General features: G+C 38.0%; 1 pseudogene; it reads left to right on the top strand.

The window, feature by feature from the left end:
• Nucleotides 1-27162, top strand: part of LOC135098213 (glutamate receptor ionotropic, kainate 2-like) — a 49343-nt pseudogene that overhangs the window by 8990 nt on the left and 13191 nt on the right.

Below are 27162 nucleotides of genomic sequence, written 5' to 3'. Positions count from 1 at the left end.
AAACTTGCAGTAATTAGAAAGTGATTGTGAAGATGATAAGGATGGGAGACTGTGATGGTGGATGTGGCGATGCTCTTGATCACGGGGGTTGAGGTTGGTGTTGATGTTACAATGGTGATAGCAGTGGTGGCAGTGGAGAATATAATGATGATAATGATGATAGAGCAATGATGGTGGTGACGCCAAGGGCGATAAAAAAAAAAAAAATAATGGTGGTGGTAGCTGTCATGGTGAAGTAATATTGATGATTGTGACTGTAGGAATCGGGATTGTAATAGTGGTGATAATGTTTATGTTGATGAAGACAGGACTGGTGAGGTGAGAGCGATATACTTACTGGTCATTTCGGAGAGGCATCAGTTCCTTTTCACTCCCTGATGGTGTAGGGTGAGCTAATAATACATGGAATGAGGTGAAACATTAATGAGAAAAAAAAAAATCAGTAAATAAAAAAATACCATATAGTATGGCAGTGTTATTCATGGCGAGGGAAGTGACTGGTAGCAATATTGGTGACATGGTGACAGTGGTGGTAAGTAATGTAGTTATAATAGTACCCTCAGTAATGAATGCAATCAGTTGAGCGTCTCGTCATTATTTTTTTATTTAAGCTCTCTATTTCATAATATCAGCATGGTGGTATGTTTGTGTGCGTCATTATTATTATTATTATTATTATTATTATTATTATTATTATTATTATTATTATTATTATTATCATTATTATTATGTCTTGACCACTATTGATCCTAAAGACAGTAGTGAAAGAAAAGCCCTGTAACAGACCCGTTAAACTCTTTCAGCACAAAATTTATCAGGAAATTAGGTGTTATTTCATTCCATTCTTTCGCTGCTGCTCCTCCTCCTCATCCTCCTCTTCTTTCTGGTAATTAGGTCTTAGTTCATCCCATTCTTTCTTTACCCTTCCTCTTCATTCTCTTCCCACGCCTCTTCTTTTCTTCCTCCTCCTCCTCCTCCTTCTCCCGCTAATTAGACCTTAGTTCATGCATGTTTTTTTTTTTATTTGGTCCTGCTTCTCTTCCTCCTCATACTCCGCCTCCTCCTACTCCTCCTCATCATCATCACTGTGTGTTTATTCCTCTAATATTTTCTGTACTGTTCTTTTGATAACATATTAAGATTTTCCGGCTCATACTTTCTTTCCTTTTATGAGGCCGCCGTGGCACAATGGTAATGCTCGCGGATGGGGGCCTATGGATCCTAAGGCACACAAGTTTGGATCCTGGCTACGGTCCGAGGTTAGGAAGGGCATCCACTCGGACATTAGTTACTATATTTCAAACCCAAAGTCAAGTCTCCCCTTAGAAGGTACCACCCTAACTCGGAATCATCAGAGGAACCCGGACGTAAAAACCGAAAAGAAAAAGAAATCTTCATATACTCTACAACAAGCTACCTTATAACTGTGTGAACCTTGCCATTAATTAGGGACACCACCTTGCCTTGCACCGTTTGTGTATTCCCGTGTTGATGGGATTCGAGCTCGTTTCTCACTAACTGATGGGTAAGGATAAAGAGATGCGAAGGAGCAACCATTCCAATCTGTACAGTATCTTTGCCGGGATAAGAGCTACGTACATATCCACTCCTCTGTGAGTATTAATGGTATTGATTTAAAATACGAAAAAAAGGAAGTAAAATGAATAGGAGTCGGCGAGTCAGATCGTGAATATACAAATTATTTTCTTCTATACTTTTGTGGTTTTACAAGCATGATTTGCTTTTTAGTGGGTTGCTGGGATCGTTTCTTATTTTCACTTCACCTGTCTTCAAATTTGAGCTCACTTAACTGTAGAATCGTATTTTGATAATTTAGGCACCTTCATTGTCTTATTTCATTGGGATCATCACCACAGTTACCACCACTATCAGTGATAATAAAAATATAAAAATAGAACACGTCTTACTTGACACACACACACACACACACACACACACACACACACACACACACACACACACACACACACACACACACACACACACACACACACACACACACACACACACACACACACACACACACACACCCTCACCATTCCAGCCGTTGCCGGAGCGCCTTTTCAAGCTGTCCTCTCACATAGCGGAGTTCCTACAGCATCCTCGCACACTATAGGGAAGCGTCGTCTTCCCTTCTGTTCTCTCTCTCTCTCTCTCTCTCTCTCTCTCTCTCTCTCTCTCTCTCTCTCTCTCTCTCTCTCTCTCTCTCTCTCTCTCTCTCTTTCTTAACCCAGATGGTGAATGAACCCCAAGCTTTCTCACCAGCTCGCCCATTCATTCCCCTTGCTAAGGATAACACTGTCATCTACAGGGATCAATGGATCTACGGGCCCAGAATTCGAGAGCTCAATTTTTTTTTGGTGAACGTAGCACGGAAAGTTTACCATCGTCAGTCTTCCCACACCTCTTGGCAATACCTCCTGAGTGTGATAAGTCACGCACAAGCCACCAAGGTCAGTCTGAGGGACAAAGAGGGATCAAATTGCGCCACGGCATCGTTTTTAACACTCTCCTAAATGTCCCTACGAGTCAGGGCCATTTACAGGCCTCGCCATGGAGGCATGAGTAATTTGGCAAGTAACCATGGCATTTGACCTCGTTGCTTTGTCTTAATCTATAGTGACATCACTGCCTACACGATATTCTGTTTTGACGACCTGGAATGAAGAAGTTCTGACGCCCCCATTTATTGTGAACAGCTCAAAACAACCCTTGAAAACATCTTTGACAGTGATTAATAGTGCACTATATGACTGCGTTGCTGTGGCGCTAAAGAAGTCAGTATCAGTCAGTTAGTCATTTAAGTGATTGCCAGATTACTACGGTATGCGATTAAAACACGTCTTGCCTCACAGGACCAAGCGTATCGAAGATTTCTTGCACTCATCTATCACAGAATTCACAGGTAGCCCAGAGCTATCATACCACAAGACTGAAGACCTGAAGCAAATTGTGAAACATCAATAACATGAAGTTAAGTTCTTCAGAGAAAATAATGACGAAATGAGTGTGAGCCTTCAGATAAATGACAAGATTATTAAGCACTTACGAGATACCAAGATCATTATCGTTGCAATAATATTGAGTCTTAGGACTAGAAGAGAGCCCAGGAGGGGAAACTAGCGAACAATCAGCACCTAGTGTAACTAATTTATTAGAGGAAAGGCTTGCGGACAATTAGGTAGGAGGACACAAGGTTGGGACAGCGTGCTGATAACCGGACCTGCCCAAGCATTGTTAGTTTCGCCACTCTTGTCGATCATGAAGCATTGTTGAAAAATGTTGCTAAAAAGGAACAATAATCCTCGCCAACAAGGACCTTAGCCATGCCTTTCAATACATAGGGAACACTGAATTACCCGTGCTGAAGCAAACGAGAATTAGGAAAATCTGCATACTTTAGATACACATACCAATTTCGAGCGAGTCCAGCGATCCAGGCACAGGAATTGACAACACTGATGCTGCGACCAGCTGAGCTTAGGTTCGTGCTTCGTGCCTGGAGAACTGTCAGTGAGGATGTGAGAATGAAAGCTTTGAACCCTCGGCTGCTCCTCCATCGGGTGCTGTGCCTTCTTTTGGTGGAGCTACTTCTCTGTCCGTCGGCAGTTTGGATTCTGTCTGAGTTTGTATATTAGGGTAGATTCACACTATACGGTTCGTCCTTGTACGGTTACATTTCATTTGTTTTTCGTAATTTTGATTGATTAAAAAAAAAAAAAAATGCGCAACATCGCAGTCATATATGTTCTGTTAAAATGTCGCTGTGTTCGCATCGTAACTCTACTATTTAGAGCAGAAAGGAATCGAACTTGCTCCGAAAAACAGACCCATTCACTATCGATATATTTACTCTGAAATTAATCACGTTCATGTCTTCACTTCATCACTATTAGATATGATGTCCTCTTCAACAGTGTCACCATGTTGGGAATGAGACCTGCCTCCATGAAACTGTGATGAATCCAAACGTAGAAAAAAAAAAAAAAAAATAAAAAAAAAAAAATAATAATAATAAAAGTAAATAAATAAATAAATAAATAAATAAATAAAAAATAAAATAAAAATAAGTGGATAATTGAATAAATTAATTAAATAATTAGCTAAAAATTGAACCCTAAAAAGTCAAATGGACCAACGATAACATTTTCAGACCATTCCAGAAACATACCATGAAAATTGTCAATAAGATCTTTCTGGTCTAAAATCATTGTGTACACAGTGTATTTAACATAGTGAGCATTTATGAATTTCATCATAATTTTGGCTTGCCTAAAACATGGTTTCTGGTTCATTGTTGCCATGATGAAGAAATGAAATTAAATAAAAAAACTACATTCTTATATCTCAAATCTGAAGTTTAAAATTATAGTTAGTTTTATACGTACGGCATGATACTCTTGCCTAGCCCGCCGATCTGTCTAAGGACCATCAATTTCTTCTGCGTAGGTCGTGTAGTATCACTAGGTGTGTTTCTGGTCTTTATGTTGCCCTGGAATTATTTATATACTGAGTGCACCCCACTAACCCACTTCTCTTTTTCTTCCCAGGATAGCAGTGCAGTGGATGGACCCTCCTCCAAGAAAAAGTAATACAAATACTAAGGGCAACAACATAGACGCGTCTGATTTCCTTTTTTATAAAAGTGTGTTTAAAATAAAGTACTTCAAGTGCTGAAAAGGAGTTGTAAAGGAATTTACAGTAGTGTTTGTGTTCGTGTTTACTGGAAAACATTTCGAGACTTTTTTCATTGATGACTAGATCGTGAAAAAAAAGGTCAGTTCAAACCACTAATAAATATTTTATAAGGCTGGAATTTCTCATAAGACTGAGACTGTGCTTACGTCACGCCATGAAAGCAAGACCATTCCATTTGGGTAACAGTAAAGAACTCAAGAATTAAAAGTGTTTGAAAAGTGAAAACGAGGTGAACAGCGCACGAACTGGCACCTCGTAATGCAAGGCAAGTTTCAGTACTACATTAAGAATACAAGTGAATGCTACAGAGAGAAAAAATGAAAAAATAGTGAACTGTCTTCAAGGTGTGACATGCGAGGCATGGAGGTTCCTGTGAAATCTATAACCCTCTCGGCAAGGTGGGCGAAAGGGAAGAGGAAAACTGGTCAGTCCTTTTCCTATCCTTCATGTTCCTATTCCATCGCTCCTCTCTCTTCTGTGCACCTTCTGCTGCTATTTGGCTTTATCTACCAGACCGTGGGCTCCGACGTCATCAGAATCGGTAAGTTTAATATGAATCCATTGCTAATCATTGATTACCCAGATAGCCGTATATCTAATGAACCCGTGTTTTGTGTGTGTGGCTGCTTCGAGGCAGACGTTGATGCTTTATTCTTGTAAACAGCAAATACTGATGAGTAAAGCTGTTATGGTTGAGTGGTGCGATGTATTGCAGACTGGTTGTGTAGGCAGCAGGTGGACACGGGAGCAGGTTTCTTATATATATATATATATATATATATATATATATATATATATATATATATATATATATATATATATATATATATATATATATATATATATATATATATATATATATATATATATATATATATATATATATGTGTGTGTGTGTGTGTACTTGGGAGAAAAGCTTGTCCTTACGTTTCGGAAAAACACAATCCCATCTTCAGACCCATCAAACTAAAAGGGTTGAAAAAATAAAATAAAATAAAATATAACACTTTTTCTCCAAGAGAGGGAGGAAGCGACTTATCTGTTTGGCTGACATTTACAGTGGGGACAACCTCAGCTCCTAAGATACCAACAAATTTTGTTGTGGAGGGCTCCTATTGGTGGTTGGAAATAAAAACACAAATTATTATGCTAAGTTATAGACGCTAGCCTTGAATAAGAAAAAAAAGATAAATAAATAGATAGAATCCATATCAAACTATACCAGAACACACACACACACACACACACACACAAATTACTTATTTTCGACAATATGGAAGTTTTACAGACGAGTCATTGGAGTTCATTTGAGCTTCGTATTGATTAATGAACGAGGATTCAGCTATCCGAGTTTTGTTTCGAAACTAACTTTGAACAATAAGTCAACATTTTCTTACCTTATATAATGTTTCAATTATACAGTATGTTCCCCAATATTAAAACCTGGATGAAGTATGAACCTACTAATCCTGAAAGATAAACTTTCATGTTCGAACATCTTCAATCTATGGTTTCGAAACGTGGAGCTTATGTACTCAACTCGGCAGCCAGGGCATGCGAAAGAATAATCGACGTTTCGAACAGAAATGCTTGAGCAAAGTATCTTTATATCTAAAAAAAAAAAAAAAAAATATTGCAGTTTATTGAAGGACATACCAGGAAAATTAAACTTTAATAATTTTTCTGAAGAAATCCTGATGTGGTAACTACAATGGCCATGGAATGGTAATGTTACATATGGTGTTTGGCCACTTTTAAGTTGCGAAACTCTTCGCAGATGAGTTTGCGAGGTGCTCAAGAACGACCCAACTTCACCTTTTGGAGGCCACCAGCAGCGCTTGGAATCTCGTGGCGTTAGTTTAATTTTTCATGGGTGTAAGCCTAATAAAGTCCCCTTTTTGACCTCCGAGCTTCAGACAGCCTAATTCCAGTGCCGTGATTCGTCCTCGGGACACGATGACATGCCATGCCACCTATTAAACCATCACCCAACTATCCCCCCCCTTCTTCAATGACACTCAACTGTCCTCCTTGGTCTGTCCTTTACTAATCATCTCCAGCTAAAAACAACTCATATGAAGTTAGGTGTTCTGAATAGTCTCCGCCAGTTTTTTTTTCAACCCCCCCTCCTCCATCCAGCTGTTAACTTTGCACAGGGGCCTTATCCGTCCATGTGTGGAGCGTGCTTCATATGTATAGAGAGGTTCCACTCATATCGCTCTTTTAGACAGAGTGAAATCAAAAGTTGTTCGTCTTACCAACTCCTCCCCTCTAACTGACTGTCTTCGGCCTCTCTCTCATCGCCGCGATGTTGCATCTCTTGCTATCTTCTACCGCTATTTTCATGCTAACTGCTCTTCTGATCTTATTAACTGCATGCCTCCCCCTCCTCCCGCGTTCTCGCTGCATAAGACTTTCTTCTTTCTCTCACCCCTATTCTGTCCATCTCTCTAATGCAAGAGTTAACCAGTATTCTCAGTCAGAGTTAACTAGTATTCTCAGTCATTCATCCCTTTCTCTGGTAAATTCTGGAGCTCCTTGCCTGCTTCTGTATTTCCACCTTTCTATGACCTGAACTCTTTCAAGAGGGAGGTTTCAAAACACTTATCCTTTAATTTTTGATGGCCGTTTTTTACTTTGTTTGGAGACCGGCACCTCATTGGGTCTTTTTTCTTATAATTTTGTTGTCCTTGGGCGGTGCCCCTCCTACATAAAAAAAAAAAAAAAGATTTTATACTTATCAGCAAATTAGATCTCGCGCAAGGCGCGAGTATTTCTTCTCAGTGTTTACGACCTTGAGCCAGCAGGGCCCCGCCGCTCCTACTCAGCAGCTCCTCATTTCCTGTCTTTTTTTTTCTTTAGTATGGAGGAGATGATGACCCCTGAGGCCGAAAAGGCCAAAAGAGGAAACCCAGCTGAACCGATGACGAGAATTTCTTTCCTCGTTCAGTCAGTACATGAGGAAAGAAGTAGCCGGAGGGGATTCACTCACTCAGCGGCACAAAAACAAGCCTCATGGACCTCTATTACCAAGAAGCTAAATGAGACACTGTAATAACAGGACGCAGGAAAGGCCCAGATCATCATTGTAGAGCTGAACTTCTCATTATTTCTTTAATTACCAGTGTCAGTACATCACTCGTTCCTGTAAGATTCTTCAAGGCATCTCCCGCCAAATCTGCCCAAAATAACAGTCTTATAGGTCCAATAGGTTCAATAATTTAGAGTCACTCAGGCTGCCGAGAACATCCTTACGGTGCTGATGCTATACATAGCTTATTTACTTTGGCTAAATTGACCTTGATGTCTATCCTGGATCCTCTTTCCCTATACTATTACGGCCGCGGCCCTCAACTGCTCAAGGCCGCGGAGGAAATTCGATGAAGAAAAAAATCTGATTAAGTTAGCAGGGGATGGAGACAACAGAAGAAAAGGAGGAGGGGTGATGGAGATTGTTTTTCTTTGAGCCAATACAGAGGGATGGCTCAGCTGTATTGCTACTGACTGTTGGAGACGAAGGAACAATGTCTTCAAGTCAATACAAACCAGCACTTCTGTTGTCTGCACATGTGTAGCTGTAACGCATAACCCATTTATTTATTATTTATATATCTTTTCCTTACGCGCTATGCTCTGGTTTACACTCATAATAGTGAAGTGGCCAAAAATCTGCTGGGGATGCACATTGTTGGGGCTGGGATTCTCTTGTAGGTGAAGTTAATAGTCAAAGAAAAAAAAAGAAAAAAAAGTGATGTTGAGTGAAATATGTGTGTGCTAACGTGCATGTATTGTTTTGTTGTCTATACTGTAAGAAGAGAACCAATGCGATCCGAACATCTTTGTTAGGCGGATCTGAAGTTTCGACATCATCTTAATGTCATCTTTACTATTATATTACAAGAATACCCAGTGATTAGTTATTGTTTACCTTCATGTCGGGAAATTGCTCTTGGCAGAATATAGTATTTTTCCTTGAACGTCGGTCTTCACGTAAACATGTAATATTGCAAGTTTTATCCTTTTTTCAAATTGTTTCAGTACAATAAAGCATCGAAAACTTGTGTGAAAATAACCCAATATTATCTTAATAACTGAGAGAAAAAAATCATGCTCCTAGTTTTAATTTTTTTTATTTATTTATTTATTTTATTTTATTTTTTTTTTTCACCTATGGTATGGTATGGTAAAAGTACATACTAGGATGCTCCAGTCTCATCCTCCTGCCTTATTTTGTCACCTTGTATGTAGCTACGATGGGCTAAGAACATAATATATGTCCAGACCGTCCTCTTTCACTGGAAAAATAATAATAATAATGATAATAATAATAATAATAATAATAATAATAATAATAATAATAATAATAATGATAATAGTAATAATAATAATAATAATAATAATAATAATAATAATAATAATAATAATAATAATGATAATAATTATGCTACTACTACTACTATTACTACTAGTTCATTGTTATTATTATTATTATTATTATTATTATTATTATTATTATTATTATTATTATTATTATTATTATTATTATTATTATTATTATTATCATTTTTACTGTTATTAGCAACAGCAGCAGCGGAAACACCATACCACTATATATTGCCCTGTTTCATTTTGAAAGATCTGGCATAAAATACTGTTGATTTCTCAACACTCATTCATTAGTAGAAGTTGCAGTTTAATGACAAAATTTATAGTTAAGGGTAATTATCATCTAAATGCAACAGAATTATTCAGATTTTGCTAGCTTAGGTTAAGTAATAGTAAATAAAAATTTTAGAGGGCTCTACATTTGTTTTGTTTATTATGTCCAGTTCTCGTATTTTATCAGGTCTCAGACGGCAGTTCTTAATGGATGATTTTGGTTTGCCATTTGGAAAATATCAACCCGAGTGGATCCTCTCCTTAATTTTGGACAGTTGTCAGGATTCGAGCCCGTGTGCTAGAAGAATATCAGCGCATCACATAAAACAGGGTTTACTCAGTTTATCCAGATCAGTTAAGCCAACATAAGATACACATCACGACAGTGTGCTGTGCTATCTACTGCCTCATAACCTTCCGATCCTGCAGGATGGTAACCAGATGTTTGTTTTATCTGTAATAGCTAATCTCTCTCAAATGACCAGGAGCTTTGACGTCAAAAGAGAGCAATCAAAATTATTTGCACCCAATCCGGTATTTCGAACCTGAGTATTTTTCGCTGAACTACTTACTAGTTGTCAGGGAAAATAAGGTATCTGTAGTCCTACACTGAAATGCATGAGACAATTAATATCACACACACACACACACACACACACACACACACACACACACACACACACACACACACACACACACACACACACACACACACACACACACACACACACACACACACACACACACACCGGGATAGACTGAATGCTGGGAGAAATTTCCCAGTTTGAGGAGAAAGGACCGATGTCTTGAGATTTTTTTTTTTTTTTTAGGAAAAATTTACAAGATCTCTTGTACCTTGGAACCACAAAAAGATTTCTTTCTTTCGAAACTTTGATATTTATCTTTGTACTCCATATCTTCTCTTCATCCTCTTCAGGTCCTACAGTGTCCCTCACCTTCATCTTCCGCGTCCTTATCTCACAGCCCTCAAGGGTGTAATAACAAGGACAGCGGAAAGTTCTTCCTGCGGCTTAGCATGCTATGAATACTTTATCAACGGACGCCATGGCCAATGTTGCTGTTTCTGTGTGTGTGTGTGTGTGTGTGTGTGTGTGTGTGTGTGTGTGTGTGTCGGTGGGCGGGGGGGATGAGTGGGTGTTAGTACGTGTCTTTTTCTATGTCACGTTTACGCTTTATAAGTAGAATTTATAGTATGTTCCCAGGTGTATAATCATTCAGTGAATAAACAGGCTTAAAATGCACGCACACACACACACACACACACACACACACACACACACACACACACACACACACACACACACACACACACACACACACACACACACACACACACACACACACACACACACACACACACACACACACAGTGAATGCAGGAAAACATGAAACAAAGAAAAAAGGTGATGTTTTCAGGACGATATTTTCTGCACATGAAAAAAAAAAAAAAAGTAAATCGCATGGTGCCTCGTGTGCCTGGAAAAGGCTTTCAGTTTTCTTCATCATAATCCCGCGATCCATGAAGTGTTGCAAGGTTGTCTTTATCTCCGCCATCTTAACTGTTTTCCTTTCTTTCGTTCTCTCTTCTCTTCTTTATTTCTTCTTGTTCTTCTTGTTCGTCTTCTTTAAAATCATACTTATTTAACTTTCCGTTTGATGTTTCTGGTTAAATTTCTCTCTCTCTCTCTCTCTCTCTCTCTCTCTCTCTCTCTCTCTCTCTCTCTCTCTCTCTCTCTCTCTCTCTCTCTCTCTCTCTCTCTCTCTCTCTCTCTCTCTCTCTCTCTCTCTCTCTCTCTCTCTCTCTCTCTCTCTCTCTCTCTCTCTCTCTCTCTCTCTCTCTCTCTCTCTAGCTGTCTAGCTGGTCGAGCAGAAGACTTTTTTATTTCATGTTCCTTAACTTACCCTCAGAAATGTTAGAGGTCAGCTCATCTGCCTTGTGAGCTGAGTAATTATAAGTAAAGAACAGAGTCGTTCATTATTCCTTTGGTTTCAGAGTTACCATTTTGCCTTCTTCTGTTGTTTAACCTAAGTTTCTTGTCTAATTTCTCTCATTTTTTTTCTTCTTCCTTTTCGTGTGTGTGTGTGTGTGTGTGTGTGTGTGTGTGTGTGTAAATGAGGAGGAACAGGAACACATAAGTAGAACAATAGAAGGAAAAAAAATGTTATTGCTTGTATTTAAAATGATTGATAAGAAAATCAAGAATAGCAAAGGGACTTGGGTACCAGCGAGCACCAACATCTGTCACGCAGTACAGGTTAAAGTTCGTCTTCTTTCCTCTACATTTTTGTTCTATAGAAAAGCTTAAAGTGTATTCTGTATTCGGTTTGACATTAATCGTTTGCTACAGATACAGAGCAACAGTCACATTAACACACCACCCACTGCCACGCGGATAAGAACGATGTTTGCCAGTATCACGAACACATTGTCTGGTTTCGTGATGGATGATCATGAGCTTCATTAAGTTGTCCAAACAACAGTAGTATTCACACGCCTCCGTCACAGACAATGCCTCTCTGGGAAAGCCTTGACTCGAGACAGGGTGTCTTCCTGTTATTGAAGAGAGATGCTTAGTAATAATCAGGTTTATGCAAATTAAAGAGCGAAAATTTTACTGATGTAATTTTTGAAGAATACACTATCGATAATTTGTTCTTGCTCTCAAAACTGTGTGTGTGTGTGTGTCTGTGTGTGTGTGTGTGTGTGTGTGTGTGTGTGTGTTTGTGTTTATATATATATATATATATATATATATATATATATATATATATATATATATATATATATATATATATATATATATATATATATATATATATACTTGTATCCACACATAAAAAAGATATTATTTCTGATGTGAAATACATGCAGATCTTAAGGTACAAAATCTCACACTACAAAATTCCTCGAACAGAACAAAAAAGTCGTGGGTATCTTGTGTACATAGCATTTTTTTTTATTTTTTGGTGTTCATTAACCAGTTTTCTTTATAATGACAAGAAAAAAATGAAGTTGGAGGTAAAGTGGAATCTATTATTACCACATTTATTTATCAATATAAATTATCAATGAATAAAAAACTCCAAGAGCTGGCTTTAACAATTAGTTAAATTGAGAGTGCATAAAGTTATATGGGTTAAGGCTTGTTATTATTATATTTTGTTACTTATTCGACACAGAAGCTAACAGTTTCTGACTAATAGTTTCTGTAAATGGGATATTGGGACAGTAGTAACCATTTTCTTTTCATTTAATTGACAAAGGGGATGGAATTTCTTGGCGTAATTACTGGTTAGTGGGGACAAAACTGGAACAAAAGAATATTCCGAATTGTACTTAATGTACCCAAGGCTGACAGTATGGGTCTTATCAGGCAACCAGTTCTATGAACTTTTGGGAGACCATACAACACTCCTGAGGTGGAACCAGAAGCAAATAATGTATAATTATCTGACTCAGGAGTTTTCTTTATACATCTAAGCATTCTGTTGAGTTTATCCTCCAGTCTAACGATTTATTTTCGCCAATCCCCATCAACTCTCTTAAATTTACTTTTGTCTTTAAAGATTTCTCCTTTTTTACGTAAGTAGTCTTGTTTGTTTAATGAGATTACTACCTTCCCTTATTCTGGTTTGGTTATGATTATAGTTTTATATTTGGCAAAGTTCTTCAAAGTTTTTACACATGAAAAATATTTCAGCTTGGCGAGAGGGTGATAGCATGATATAGCTGCCATTGTACGAGTAGTTGACACTCTACGTAGGCTAGAGTCTGTCAGCGTTCTTCAACTTTTTCCAAGTCCATGTATCCTTCTGAGAGAGCTATAGAGAAATTTATGTATTCTAGCGCCTTGGACAATTGATTACAAAAGAATTACATGAATAGCAGTAGTGGTTACTCGCCCGGCCAACCGCGGTGTGTGCGAGAGTCGCCCGGCCAACTGCTGTGTGTACGAGTTCCTTGCTCATGATGACATGGGGCTGAACAACTCGCTATGAACGAGGCCACGATGTGCACCATGCACCGGACACTGACAGTACAGTGGGTCCTTTAGAGGAGAAAAGGGCTCACTTCATGACAGTGTTTGGGGAGTGGTGTGTGGTGTGGTGGGTTATTGCTCATGGCGACCCGTGTGAGGCGCAGCAAAGTTGCAACATCACTGCCCTCGCGCCCATGGGACTGGGATGGACCCTTAGGAGAGAAAGGGTTCGCCTAAGTACTTGTGTAAGTAAGTACGCTATCGCCATCCCCCGCATTGTTATCTTCGTCAATCCTATTCTTATTATGAAAACCCGCATCGCTATCGTGGAAAGTCGTATCGTTATCGTGGAAACTTGTATCATTATCGTGAGAATTGGAATCGCATCGTTATCGTGGAAACTTGCATCGTTGCCCTGGAAACTCGCATCATTATCGTGGAAATTGGAATTGCATCGTTATCGTGGAAACTGGAATCGCATTGTTTCCGTGGAAACACGCATCATTATCGTGGAAACTGGAATCGGATTGTTATCGTGGAAAATGAAATCGTATAATTATCGTGGAAACAAGCAACGTTATCCTGGAATCATATTGTTATCGTGGATACTCGCATCGTTATTGTGGAAACTGGAATTGCATAGTTATCGTGGAAATTCACATCGTTATCGTGGAAACTCGCATCATTATCGTGGAAGCTGGAATCGCATCGTTATCGTGGAAACTCACATCGTAATCATCATTCACTTTGTTATCGTAATATCAAATTCGTTATCGTTAAATTACTAGGTTATCATTATCTCGGCTTCTTACATTCTTATATGATAATAAATCCAGCAGTACAAATCTTCTATGATAAAAAATCGAACAAGGCTCGATACTGTTATCTAACACGTATCGTATAATTTTGGGAAATGAGGTACTATTCACGTCAATGTGAAATGCTGTAAAATTTCTTCAACTTTCATATGTCATTTGAAAGACCCACTGAGATCCTTTTCAGCAGCGTTGTAATATAATTGCAATAATATTAACAATTCAAGTACTGACTCTGCCTCTATATTTCACCATTTCTTTGTTTCACAACTGCTGATACGTTTAGTACTCAATTTGATGTATGTTTACTGACCAGCCTGTCTCCAGCTCTTCTCTCCTGAGAACATTTTATTTTTAAGACTGAAAACATATAAATAAAAGTATTAGATCTTTGTTTTAAACATAGAAAATAACTATTGGGTCCTAAATCATTGTTATATAGGTATTAAATTTATAATGGAAAATGTCACATCTCTAGCACATGAGGTGCTAGTTACATCTGTGTGTAATATACTAATATAATACATAAATTTGTAATGTCTGCTTTAATCTTAATTTAAATTAATTTCTTCCATGACACTTCTTAAAACATCTTTTCATGTACACATTGGCAATGTCATGTATCCCTCCATGTACCCCACTATTTCCAGGTACCCTTTGAAAGAACACTCATGCATCGTGTGGTGCACCATGCACCCAAGTTGTCTATCACTAGTTAAAATGGTGGTGGTGTGAAGGGTGTAGTCACTACTGACCACCACCGGTACCACAAATGATCAAAGTACCGAAGCTGTTAAGGAGAGAGGGAGATAGGGAGTGATGGCATTTTGTGCCACCGTCACTGTTGGCGGAAGTGGTAATAGTGGTTGTGGATATAATCAATACATGACTCATAGCCATCAGCACCATCACAATAAATGGAGCTATATAGTGACCGCTGATGTGTTAATCCTTGTTAAATTTTTCACCAGACTTTATTGTTAGTTAGAATATTGTGGACTGTGGTTTACCATCTAATAATAACATGAAAATTTATTAAGATGGACAAAAAAATAAAATATAAGTAAGGAAATGTGATTATAGACAAAAGGAACAATTAGCACTATACTAAAGTCTTCATAGCTTTTGTGTAGGTATTCGTTTTGGTAGAGAGGGAGAGAGAGAGAGAGAGAGAGAGAGAGAGAGAGAGAGAGAGAGAGAGAGAGAGAGAGAGAGAGAGAGAGAGAGAGAGAGAGAGAGAGAGAGAGAGAGAGAGAGAGAACAAACAGTATCAAACCTGTAGGTTCTTACAATGTTGTTCATGGGGACAACACTATCTGGAATACCGTAAAAGAAAAAAAGCTGGCAAAGATGAAGCCTCCTCCCCACCCACCACTCCTTCTAACCAGGTCTGGCAGTAAAAGATCAAATTGGCTTTCAGTGTGTGTGTGTGTGTGTGTGTGTGTGTGTGTGTGTGTGTGTGTGTGTGTGTGTGTGTGTGAGTGTGTGAGGTAATTTATATCTTCGTCGTATTAAAATTTCAGTAGAACATTTTGAGGGACAAAGTTCATGTGTTGTGTTTAGACAAAAGAAAAGGATGGACGGATGAATGAAAAATGAGATGTACGAGTATAAGAGTATATAGATGTATAGTAACGAGGTGATGATGGATAAGTAAAGCATTGAGGGAAGCAGGAGGATAAAAGTGGCAGTCTCGTCTAACTTGTATTCCTTGTTTTCATGAAAAAATCCGCCGAAAAAAATGGAATAATCTCGTTATTGTATCGTGCGGCAGTAATGGGAGGAAATATGATTGAGAAAACTTCATTATTGTACCTAAAGGAGATTTCTCTTTCTTCCTAGTCACTATATTTTCAGACTGTCAAGTGTTTTCAACGTCCCTCAATCGAATTATCTCTGGTCTGCTTATATGTCTCCAGCGTACGTCATCATTCTTTTTATAGGTTGGCATATATTTTTCTTTTTTTGACTACTCTTTTTTTTCTCTCTCTCCTTTCGTCGTTTCCTTAGAGTGAGGGATCCGAATCTCCTCCGCCTGTTTCTGTCCCTTGCATCTCCCACTGTGACTCCCATCCTTTGTAATCCTAACGGAATTCCATCCCTCAGTCTCACTCTCTGTCTTCCCTTAATATGTATAATAAATATAATAAGTATGTACACTTGTATATATGTATATATATATATATATATATATATATATATATATATATATATATATATATATATATATATATATATATATATATATATATATACATATACACACACACACACACACACACACAGTCAGCGACATTCGCAATCAGAACTCCTGCCGACGTGAGCGTCACATTGCACAGGCTGGCAACTTGCTCCTCCTCGGTGTGAAAAAATCTGCCAGAAGAAAATGACCACATGCAACTTAGGTTAGTCCCTTATATATTTTTGAAATCATAAGATAAATAGTGGATCCTGTGTTTGACTTATTGACATAAAGGAAAATTATCTTTTGTGACCGCTCCTTGCTTTGGCTAACAAAACGGCTGTCAAAGTGTCCTACTGAGATGAGTGATGCCTGGAAAATGTACGGGCCACGATTACATAGTACGAATGTTAAAATTTCACTAGAATAGAGAAATGAATAGAAAAACACATTGTATAACTATTGACATTAAAAAAAACTGTGAGTGCGTTGATGAAGAAATAGAGCGATATGGGACGATATATATATATATATATATATATATATATATATATATATATATATATATATATATATATATATATATATATATATATATATATATATATATATATATATATATATATATATATATATATATATATATATATGAAATTTTTACGGCAAAAAAATAATAGCAACACTTTTCATATCAAGCCCGAATATATATGTAGAGGTACGTACATTGATCCCTGCACAGGCTAGTGAATAATGTAAGGTGACTGAAGTTTGCTTCGGTATATTCCTTACTTTTCACACATTTATGTGCTTTCAAATATGAAAAGTGAAATACAGAATAGCTAAATTTTCTGAAGATAACTCGAGCACAAGAAGAAGATAAATGTAAAAGAGAACATTTTTATATCCACTACTTAAATCATCATTACATAGTTCCGAAAGTAAGAAGTTCAACATTTTCTTTGTTACTAACTTGAAGATACACATACGCATAAGCAGCGCGATCACCACCACCACAGCTCATCCTGCGTCCATCCCTGCAGGTGGCCTGTTCGACCCTCTGGATGAGCGGCAGCAGGTGGCCTTCAGGTACGCTGTGGACGCCATCAACAGCGACCGGACGCTGCTGTCCCACGCGCGCCTTTCCGCCCAAATCGAAGTCATTCCTCCCAATGACTCCTTCAGGGGCTCCAGAAAAGGTAAGGCCTTCGGCCCTTGTTAGTCTCCCTTGGTTGTTGTCTTCTACTAAATAGACTATACTCATGTAAATGAGTGTGTGGAAGACATAATAACATCCTCGCCCATCTTTCATCAAGTCCTTATTCATAAAGGTCATTATATCATTACTTAGTCGTTTTAGAAAACATTATTCGAATTCAACTTAATTCCATGTGCTCTGTCGAATATGTCTGACGCTTGCCCATCGTTGCTACAGTGTGCTCACTGCTGAAGTCTGGCGTTGCGGCCATTTTTGGGCCACAGTCTGGTCAGACCTCAGCCCACGTACAGTCCATCTGTGACGCCCTCGAGGTGCCCCACATAGAGAACAGGTGGGACTTCCGGCTTACCCGTGACGCATACTCCGTCAACTTGTACCCACATCCGTCTACGCTGTCACAGGTGAGACTCATTCTTATCCCTGCTATTCCGTGCTGCCAAATGCGAGGCTTCTCTCGTAACAAAGATTAGTACCGAGAGCTGATCATGGTACACATAAGTACACATAATAAGGTCGTGAGTAAACCCAGCGTTCAGGTGTGTAAATAATGAGACCATATGTATGAATAATGAGGTGTGTGTGTGTGTGTGTCTGTGTGTGTGTGTGTGTGTGTGTGTGTGTGTGTGTGTGTGTGTGTGTGTGTGTGTGTGTGTGTGTGTGTGTGTGTGTGTGTGTGTGTGTGTGTGTGTGTACACACATATAGAGAGTATAGGGAGAGAGAGAGAGAGAGAGAGAGAGAGAGAGAGAGAGAGAGAGAGAGAGAGAGAGAGAGAGAGAGAGAGAGAGAGAGAGAGAGAGAGAGAACATACGCAGATATAGATATATATTTTGTAAGTAAAGGAGGCCGGCCAAGGGGTTAAAGGCACAAAATGCTTGATAAAAACACGCTGAATACTTTTTAAAAATAACTTACAGATAAAGAGTAACTTTTTTCTGACACCTGCTATATTAGCTATTTCTTCCATGAAAAATGAAAATGCAAACCTTGTATACCTGAATTTACCATTTGTGATATTAAGAATCCCTATTTCTCTTTGCTGCTTTCGATCCATCATGAACGTCTCCATCAGGCGTACATGGACGTGTTGATGACGCTTCGGTGGCGCAAGTTCTGCATCATTTACGAGAACAACGAGGGCCTGGTTAGGGTGCAGGAGCTGCTCAAGAACCAAACATGGCAGATCACCCTCAAGCAACTCCCGCTCACGGACGACTACAGGTGAGCAGTGGCCGCTGCACCGCACCTCTCACGTGCTGGGATTACTATGGGGACCGCAGGGAATAGGCCTCAGAAGTGAATTTCCAAGGAAAACTCTTAGTATGCAGTAATATCAAGAAAAGTGTAGGGGACGAAAATGTGTTGGTATTTGCCTGGCACGTACGGTCAATGTAATATGTAAATTTAACAAACACCTGCACAAATTCTTTAGTGGCAAGACCAAAACTATATATATATATATATATATATATATATATATATATATATATATATATATATATATATATATATATATATATATATATATATATATATATATATATATATATATATATATATATATATATATATATATATATATATATATATATATTTCACTCAGCTCTAAAACACAAAAAATTTCGTTTATTTCATGAATTTCACATTTCATGTTACATTCTAAGAAACATTTATGAATTTGTTTCAAGGCAGGAGTATCGGGACACCACCAAAACTAATTTCACCTTTTCCCACTTCTTTTCCTTTTGTTCTCTTTTTTAATTTTGATCGGCAAATTAGCAATCTCCCCTCTCTCTCTCTCTCTCTCTCTCTCTCTCTCTCTCTCTCTCTCTCTCTCTCTCTCTCTCTCTCTCTCTCTCTCTCTCTCTCTCTCGTGGTGTGATGTTTATGAAATTTGATATAAAAATATAGTAAGGTAGAAACGACGCTATATTAATGAAATAAGATTATTGATCAATAGATTTAGAAACAATGTGATGCAATATCGCGGTCATGGTGCTGTTACAAAATTTTAAAAGAAGCTAGAGTAAAATAATAGTAATAATAATAATGATAATAGTAATAATAATAATAATAATAATAATAATAATAATAATAATAATAATAATAATAATAATAATAACAAACACCAACAACAACAATAATAATAATAATGATAATAATAATGATAATAATAATAATAATAATAATAATAATAATAATAATAATAATAGCAATAATGGTGTGGCTTCCTTGCGTAAATTGTTTGATTCCTTGGAGGGATGGACATCTAGGAAAAGAAGTAGGAGTACGGAGTGGCACCATCAACGTAGGAGTGACTAAGCTAATAGGTGTGGTCAGTTAATAAATACAGGGTGAGTTCTGTTATTGGTAGTGACTATTTTAACAATGTGAGAGCAAGAAATTAGAGGCTTGTTTTGTAGTGTGGTTAAGTGAAGGAACCTTTACAAATTTACAAGTTCATGTACCTCCAACGACTGATTCAGTACCGTAACCCATTTTTTCGGTTGGTATTCATTCCCGTGTCGTCATTTCCGATCAGACCTATGCTGAAGGACGCTAAGAAGGCCGGCGTGACCCACGTGGTGCTGGATGTAAAGCGAAGTAAGATATTCACCGTCCTCAAGCAGGCGCAGCAGATAGGCATGATGACCTCCTACCATAATTATTTCATCACCTCCCTGGTTAGTCCTGCAGCACCTCATTGTCTCTGGCACGTCTTGTTAACCACTTTGTTTCTAATACATAACTCACAAATGATCTCGCCGGTGCTTGTAGCTAAATATGCAATTTTTATGATTTTCGTAGTTTGAGGATAGTGATTATATAACTATCAAATATCAGCTTAGCCCTCCATGGATATCGTAACCTATTAAACCTATTACAGAGTATTTATTCATCACCTAATCTCACGATCTGCGGCATCACAGGACTTACACACAGTGGAGCTGGAGGATTTCCGTCACGGAGGGACCAATATCACCTGCCTGAGACTCGTAGACCCAGAGAATCCGCTAGTGCAGCGCGTCATGCAAGATTGGACGTTCGGGGAACTGCGTCACGGTCGCGCTGTGGACACTCTCACCTCTTCACAGCAGGTGGGGGAAAGGCGGTTGTAGGTAGGAAAATCTGTGTCGTTGTCGGTGTTTAGTTTGGTTGCGGTGACGCGTGAATGGTTAATGACTCGTGAAGCTCGATCCATCACATGTGTATCGGTGGCTACACGTCAATGCACCGCTGCGTAGAGGACGTCTGCTGCAGCAAGCAAGGTTCTTTATTATGTTCCGTTGAAATGAAAATATCTATTTGCATTGAAATGTGTGTGTGTGTGTGTGTGTGTGTGTGTGTGTGTGTGTGGTTCACCTACGGTCGTCTGCTGATCACCCAGCCAGCCGTTCCCCTACGGAAAGAGCTCAGAGCTCTTAGTGACCGATCTTCGGGTAGGACTGAGACCAATGATACACCACACACCGAGACAGTGAGGTCACAGCACCTCGGGTTACATCCCGTACCTACTTGCTGCTAGGTGAACAGGGGCTACACATTCAGAGGCTCGCCCATTTGCCTCGCCGCTCCCGGGATTCTAACCCGAGACTTCTTGGTTGTGAGCCGAGCGTGCGAACCACTACACTACGCGATGTGTGTGTGTGTGTGTGTGTGTGTGTGTGTGTGTGTGAATGAAGGCAAGCGTAACATCAAGGAGACAATCAGAAACAGTTTTTCATATACAAGAAGTTCCTTGAATGGTAGGTGCAGATTCACCTATATATACTAAATACGAATAGAAAATATATACATAAATGTTTTTATTGAATACTTATGTGCGCTGTATTGTATACACAATATCTGTAATTACACGCGTTGAAACTAGAGTGGCCATGGTTGCAATGAAGAAGAGACAGCCAATATTCGCTGAAATTAATGTATGGGAACTCACACTTTCAATAAACTTTATCTAATATTAGCTCCAAGGCATCACCAACTTCAGTTTATTTGTTGTAATGGTACATTCCGAGACTCGGGTTTGAGTAAGAACCGCTTAATTATTTCTTTGTGTGGGTTTGTAGTTCTTGCAGGATGTGGAGATTCTTAAAAGGCATTCAGTAAAGAAAGCAACATTTTAACGCTGCTTTTGGTATCTCTCGACCAAACAGATTTTCTTTTAATTAAGATAGGTTTAAAATCAGAGGATCAAAACAGCAAGCCGAGCTCCAAAAAGTGAACGAAACACCTTGAAAAAAAAAATATGCATTCTTTCAAGGGCAAGAAACTCGTCGACTTTGTTACAAGGAGAGCAGGAATCTCTTCATAATAATGGTTAATAATTATAACTTCCTGGAGAAACCAGTAGCTTCGAAGGATTTCGGACTTGGAATTGAAACAAGGCTTATGACTGGTGGATATCAACAACCGTGCTGAAAGGGTAAGTGTTCTGGTTGTAAAAATCAACTCTATAACTACTAGAAACAAGGAAGACGAGCAATACTTTCTGAAAACAAACATCAAAAGATTTACTAAGATGCTAAATAGTGAGGTACAGTGTGTAAATGGTGTATGCTTATGATTCATGTTCCTGATTGCAACAATGGTAAAGATCATAATCATTATGATATTATTATCTTATTTCGTGTATTTTTATTAATATTATCATCATTCAATAGTTTTTTGTCTTCAGAATCATTCATGGAACTTTTAAGGTATTATTGTGTAAAATTCGTTATACAAATTATATTTTTTTCCGTTGTATTTCAGTTTAATAATTGAAGTTGTTTAGATTAGTTTTGATTTTGTTTATCATTAAAGAATGAATGTCAGTTATTGGGCTACATCTAAAAAAACATTCTTGAAAGAAAGTTTTAGTGGAAATCTTGTTTAATTTCAGTACTCTTCAAAACTTATAGTCTGTCAAGCAATACAGTATTACATATTCTGTATTTAAAAATTATGCTATTTATGAGAAAATTACATTTAACTTGAATGCCTTGACGATCAAATTTTAAATTCCTTAACTAATTAAGATTTTGTTTGCTTTGTGACAGAAAAGAAACACAACACTATTGAAGGTAAGAATGTCTTCGTTGATGTATATGAATAATATATATGAATAATACAGAGACTATTTCATTTCGTATTGATGCAAAATCTTGGAGATAAAATAAAACAAATTATGAGTTATAGTATTCTTTAACTAATGTTATATTTCATGTATTTTCATTGAAGAAAATATAGGATAAGTAACATAATTTTAAGGATCCATTGTGGAATGTTATACTTGACTTTTTGTAACTGGTAATCAAGAATGATTTTTCATTTTTTTTTTTTTTTCCGAATCAACGAAAACTATTTCTTCATTCGTTACATACAGTGATATAAAGAACAGTATAATCTAAACATCATACGTAGAAAAAGAAAGAGAAAAAGAGCTAATGCTATTTATTAGGGCAAACCATTCGTAATGCATAGTAGCTCATAATTTGTTAGCTGTAGTACCTTTTTGACATTTAACTTCGTACCTTCCTTTCTACTTTTCTTCTTTATTCCGCTGCCTTACCTTATTGATTTCTCGGCAGACGGAAGTGGCGCTCATGTACGACGCGGTCCAACTTTTTGCTAAGGCTCTTGATGACCTCGACCGCTCCAGACATATTGACGTCACGCCCCTTGAGTGTGACGGTGACTCCACGTGGGTGCACGGCAATTCGCTTGTCAATTACATGAAGTGGGTGAGTAGTACGTAAGCGTTTGTTAACTTTGATAATTGTGAAATGAAATGGTTTTCCACCAGTGTTATGTTTACAGTTTTGGATAACTTAATCGCCTAAATGAAATGCTCCATTGGCCACACCTCATTCATCGTGGAAGACAATTAGTAGCTATGAAGCCTTACTTCCTTGCGGACATAGTAAGTTCTGGCGGTGACCAACAATTAGGGATTAGGTGATGTATTTAGATTACCAAATATAAATGCAGCTCAGTAATGCTGAATGATGCATAGCTTTGGATCTTTCTGTAATTTTGAGAATGGGGAGAAATTATTATTATTTTTTTTTTTTTCAGTGTTTCCAAGATACATAGAAATTTTCTTTCAGATAACTATCCCCTCTTCCTTGATGACACACAAATTTTCCCCACTTCAACATTTAAGATTCTTGGTTTCCCTTTCACTAAAACTTTGAACCAGAAAATTTCGTATCTCTCCTCGTGCCAGAACAATCTTCAAGAAGCTGCGTGTTCTGTGTCGTCTCTGCCTTTTTTCCCTGTCTCAGTTGCACAATCTATGCAAGCATCTCATTTGGTCCTGTATGAAGAATACCTTTCACACACAGAGGCTCCCTCCACAGGTGCAGGTGAACGGCCTGACGGGACTCATCAAGTTCGATACTGAAGGCTTCAGGCGAGACGTGACCCTTGACATCGTAGAGCTGACCAAGGAAGGACTCAGTCGCGTTGGAAGGTGTGTGTGTGTGCGTGTGCGTTTGTGTTTGTGTGTGTGTGTGCGTGTGCGTTTGTGTTTGTGTGTGTGTGTGTGTGTGTGTGTGTGTGTGTGTGTGTGTGTGTGTTTGTGTGTGTGTGTGTGTGTGTGTGTGTGTGTGTGTGTGTGTGTGTACACGTGTGTGTGGAAGCTCACAAGACGTTTCTGCCGTGAGCTTCATCACCACATCTGACTGACAGGCTGAGAACGCAAACGCTGCTTAGTTGTCATTTCTGCGCCCGATGTCTTAAGTTGTTTCTAGAAGGAAGCGTGAATTGTGCCAAACAAATTTCGTTTTTTTTTTCTTCTTGTCCTCGTTATGCACAGGAAAAAAAAAAAAATATAAGACAAGCGAGGGGCAGATTGGAGTGAGGTGATTCAGGGAGGTCATCCTTAGTTACAATAAGAATTGGCAGTACATGGGGCTACTGCGAGAAAATAGAAAATAAATTATATATATATATATATATATATATATATATATATATATATATATATATATATATATATATATATATATATATATATATATATATATATATATATATATATATATATATATATATATGTCTATCTATCAATGTATCTATGTATGTATGTACCTATCTATCTATCTATCTATATCTACCTATCTACTATCTATCTATCAACCTATTTATCTATCAATGTATGTATGTATGTATGTATGTATGTATGTATCTATCTATCTATCTATATCTACCTATCTACTATCTATCTATTTATCTATCTATCTATCTATCTATCTATCTATCTATCTATCTATCTATCTATCTATCTATTTATCTGTCTGTCTGTCTATCTATCTATCTATCTGTATCTATCTGTCTGTCTGTCTGTCTGTCTGTGTGTCTGTCTATCTATCTATCTATCTATCTATCTATCTATCTATCTATCTATCACACACACACACACACACACACACACACACACACACACACACACACACACACACACACACACACACACACACACACACACACACACACACACACACACACAATAGAAGTTAAATGAAAGGGATCATGCTTGAGACGTGACACGATAAAGGTCTTTACTGTAAAGATATCTTGTGTCCTCAGATGGGACCCTACGAACGGCGCAAACTACTCAAGAACGTACAGTGAGTTGCAGCAGGGCATCGTGGAGAGTCTGCAGAACAAGACGCTCGTCATCACCAGTATCTTGGTAGGTGACAACGAGAGGATCTCATCCCTAATTATAATTGCATAATTGAGCTGAGGAAGGATTAGTCATCTCATAATAATGTCATGCTATAATGTTAACATTTATGTACAAAACGAACACTACTACAATATTTTCAAGCTGCAGGGAATGTTAACAGTGATCGGTGACACTAGGTGTTCTGGACGTAGGATGTGGTTGTTTCGTTGCTTTTCATATATCTTGTTTAATATAGAAATTTACATTCGACTATAGAATATGGTTGTTTGCTGCCTCTTCTGGTATTTTATTGTTTATTCCATATTATGTTAATTTTCATAATATCTGTAGCAAAGAAAAAGAAAACATACGCTTCCGCAATTGACTAGTAGTCTCAATTTTTGTATTTTATTGATCTCAAGATCCATTTTTTCTTTTTCAAGTTGAAAGTTGATATGTTAACAGACCAATACTGATATAATGAGCCGAATATTAAAGTCTTAATTTTTTCGATTATGAAAATTCACACGAGCGTCTTTTATAACTTATGAGCTTTTTGTGTCTATGATATTGCACGTTACCATATACTGTAGTTATGCTTCAAAATTATGAATGTGGATTTCAGAAGGAGAAAACAGCATCACCTGTCTGCTTTGTGTCATCAGTGTCTGAATGCTCGTCACGTACAGTTTTGTGCTTGTATATATTTCTTTGACTTCCTTATATTATAATGTCAATTCCAGCATTGAAACACATTGTCCCCATCCATATTCGATATGAACAAAAGAACATAAGAAAAAATAACAGAAGCTGCAAGAAGCCATCAGTCCTCCACGTGGGAGTACCCGCATGAAACATACCAACCTATTTTCACCTATCATCCTCATCCATGAAATTATCGAATTTTCCTTTGAAGTTCCCTAAAGACTTGAATATTAAGTCTAGTCTATTCATATCAATTACTCTATCCGAAAACCAGTTCCTTCTCATCTCTTTTATAGATATAACTTCATAAAGCTTGTACCTGTTATTTCTTGTCCTACCCTGATTGTTGACAATGAGGATTCTGCTTATGGCCCGTTGTTATATTCCCTACAACACTCAGATCCTTGCCTGATCTAGAATCTTAATATCTCGAATTTGCTTCTTACAAGATTTTGTTATTTTCAATACGGTATACTGTAACATGTAAGGAATTAAAGTAATTATCGGGGCCATATCAGTCCAAACTAATCTGTTATGCTGCCAGTTGTTTGTATACCTTAGTCATCAGATCAGGTGATCTATACTTGTTTCTTCTTTCCGAGTCACGCTTGTCTAGCTGAAGCATTTCACATTTTCGTTTATGTATTATGTGCTTATCCATTTACATCGCACTCTTCATTATTTACTCCTCATTTTAACACTTGCATAATTGTATATGCTTCTAAATGGATGTACTACTTGCACGACAGCTTGTTTAGCTGTTTCCTACGTGTTCACTTATCTGCTTTGAAGGACGTGTTATAAATATATAATAATTATGAACATGTATTTGATACGTATAAAACAAATAGTGCTTTTGATGGCTGCTAGGCGGCGCCGTACACGATGCTGCGGGAAACCTCTGAACAGATGACCGGCAACGACCGCTACGAGGGTTTCTGCGTCGATCTGATCCATGAAATTTCAGAAATCCTCGGCTTCAACTACACACTCAAGATTGCGGACGACGGTCAGCACGGGAAGTTTGATAAGAAGCTCGGCAGATGGAATGGCATGATTGGCGAACTACTGGACCAGGTACGGCGTTGTTACTTTGTGGAGTTTGGGAATAGGAATCTGGCGGAACATACGTAAAGGTAGGCTATAAAGCATCACTTAGGAGGCTGCCTTAACGATCACAATTAGTGTTCTCTCTCTCTCTCTCTCTCTCTCT

This window comes from Scylla paramamosain, chromosome 4 (genome assembly GCF_035594125.1).
Source record: "Scylla paramamosain isolate STU-SP2022 chromosome 4, ASM3559412v1, whole genome shotgun sequence".
Classification (NCBI taxonomy): Eukaryota; Metazoa; Arthropoda; class Malacostraca; order Decapoda; family Portunidae; genus Scylla; species Scylla paramamosain.
The sequence above is the reverse complement of the archived record's forward strand: the minus strand, read 5'-3'. Positions and strand labels throughout refer to the sequence as shown.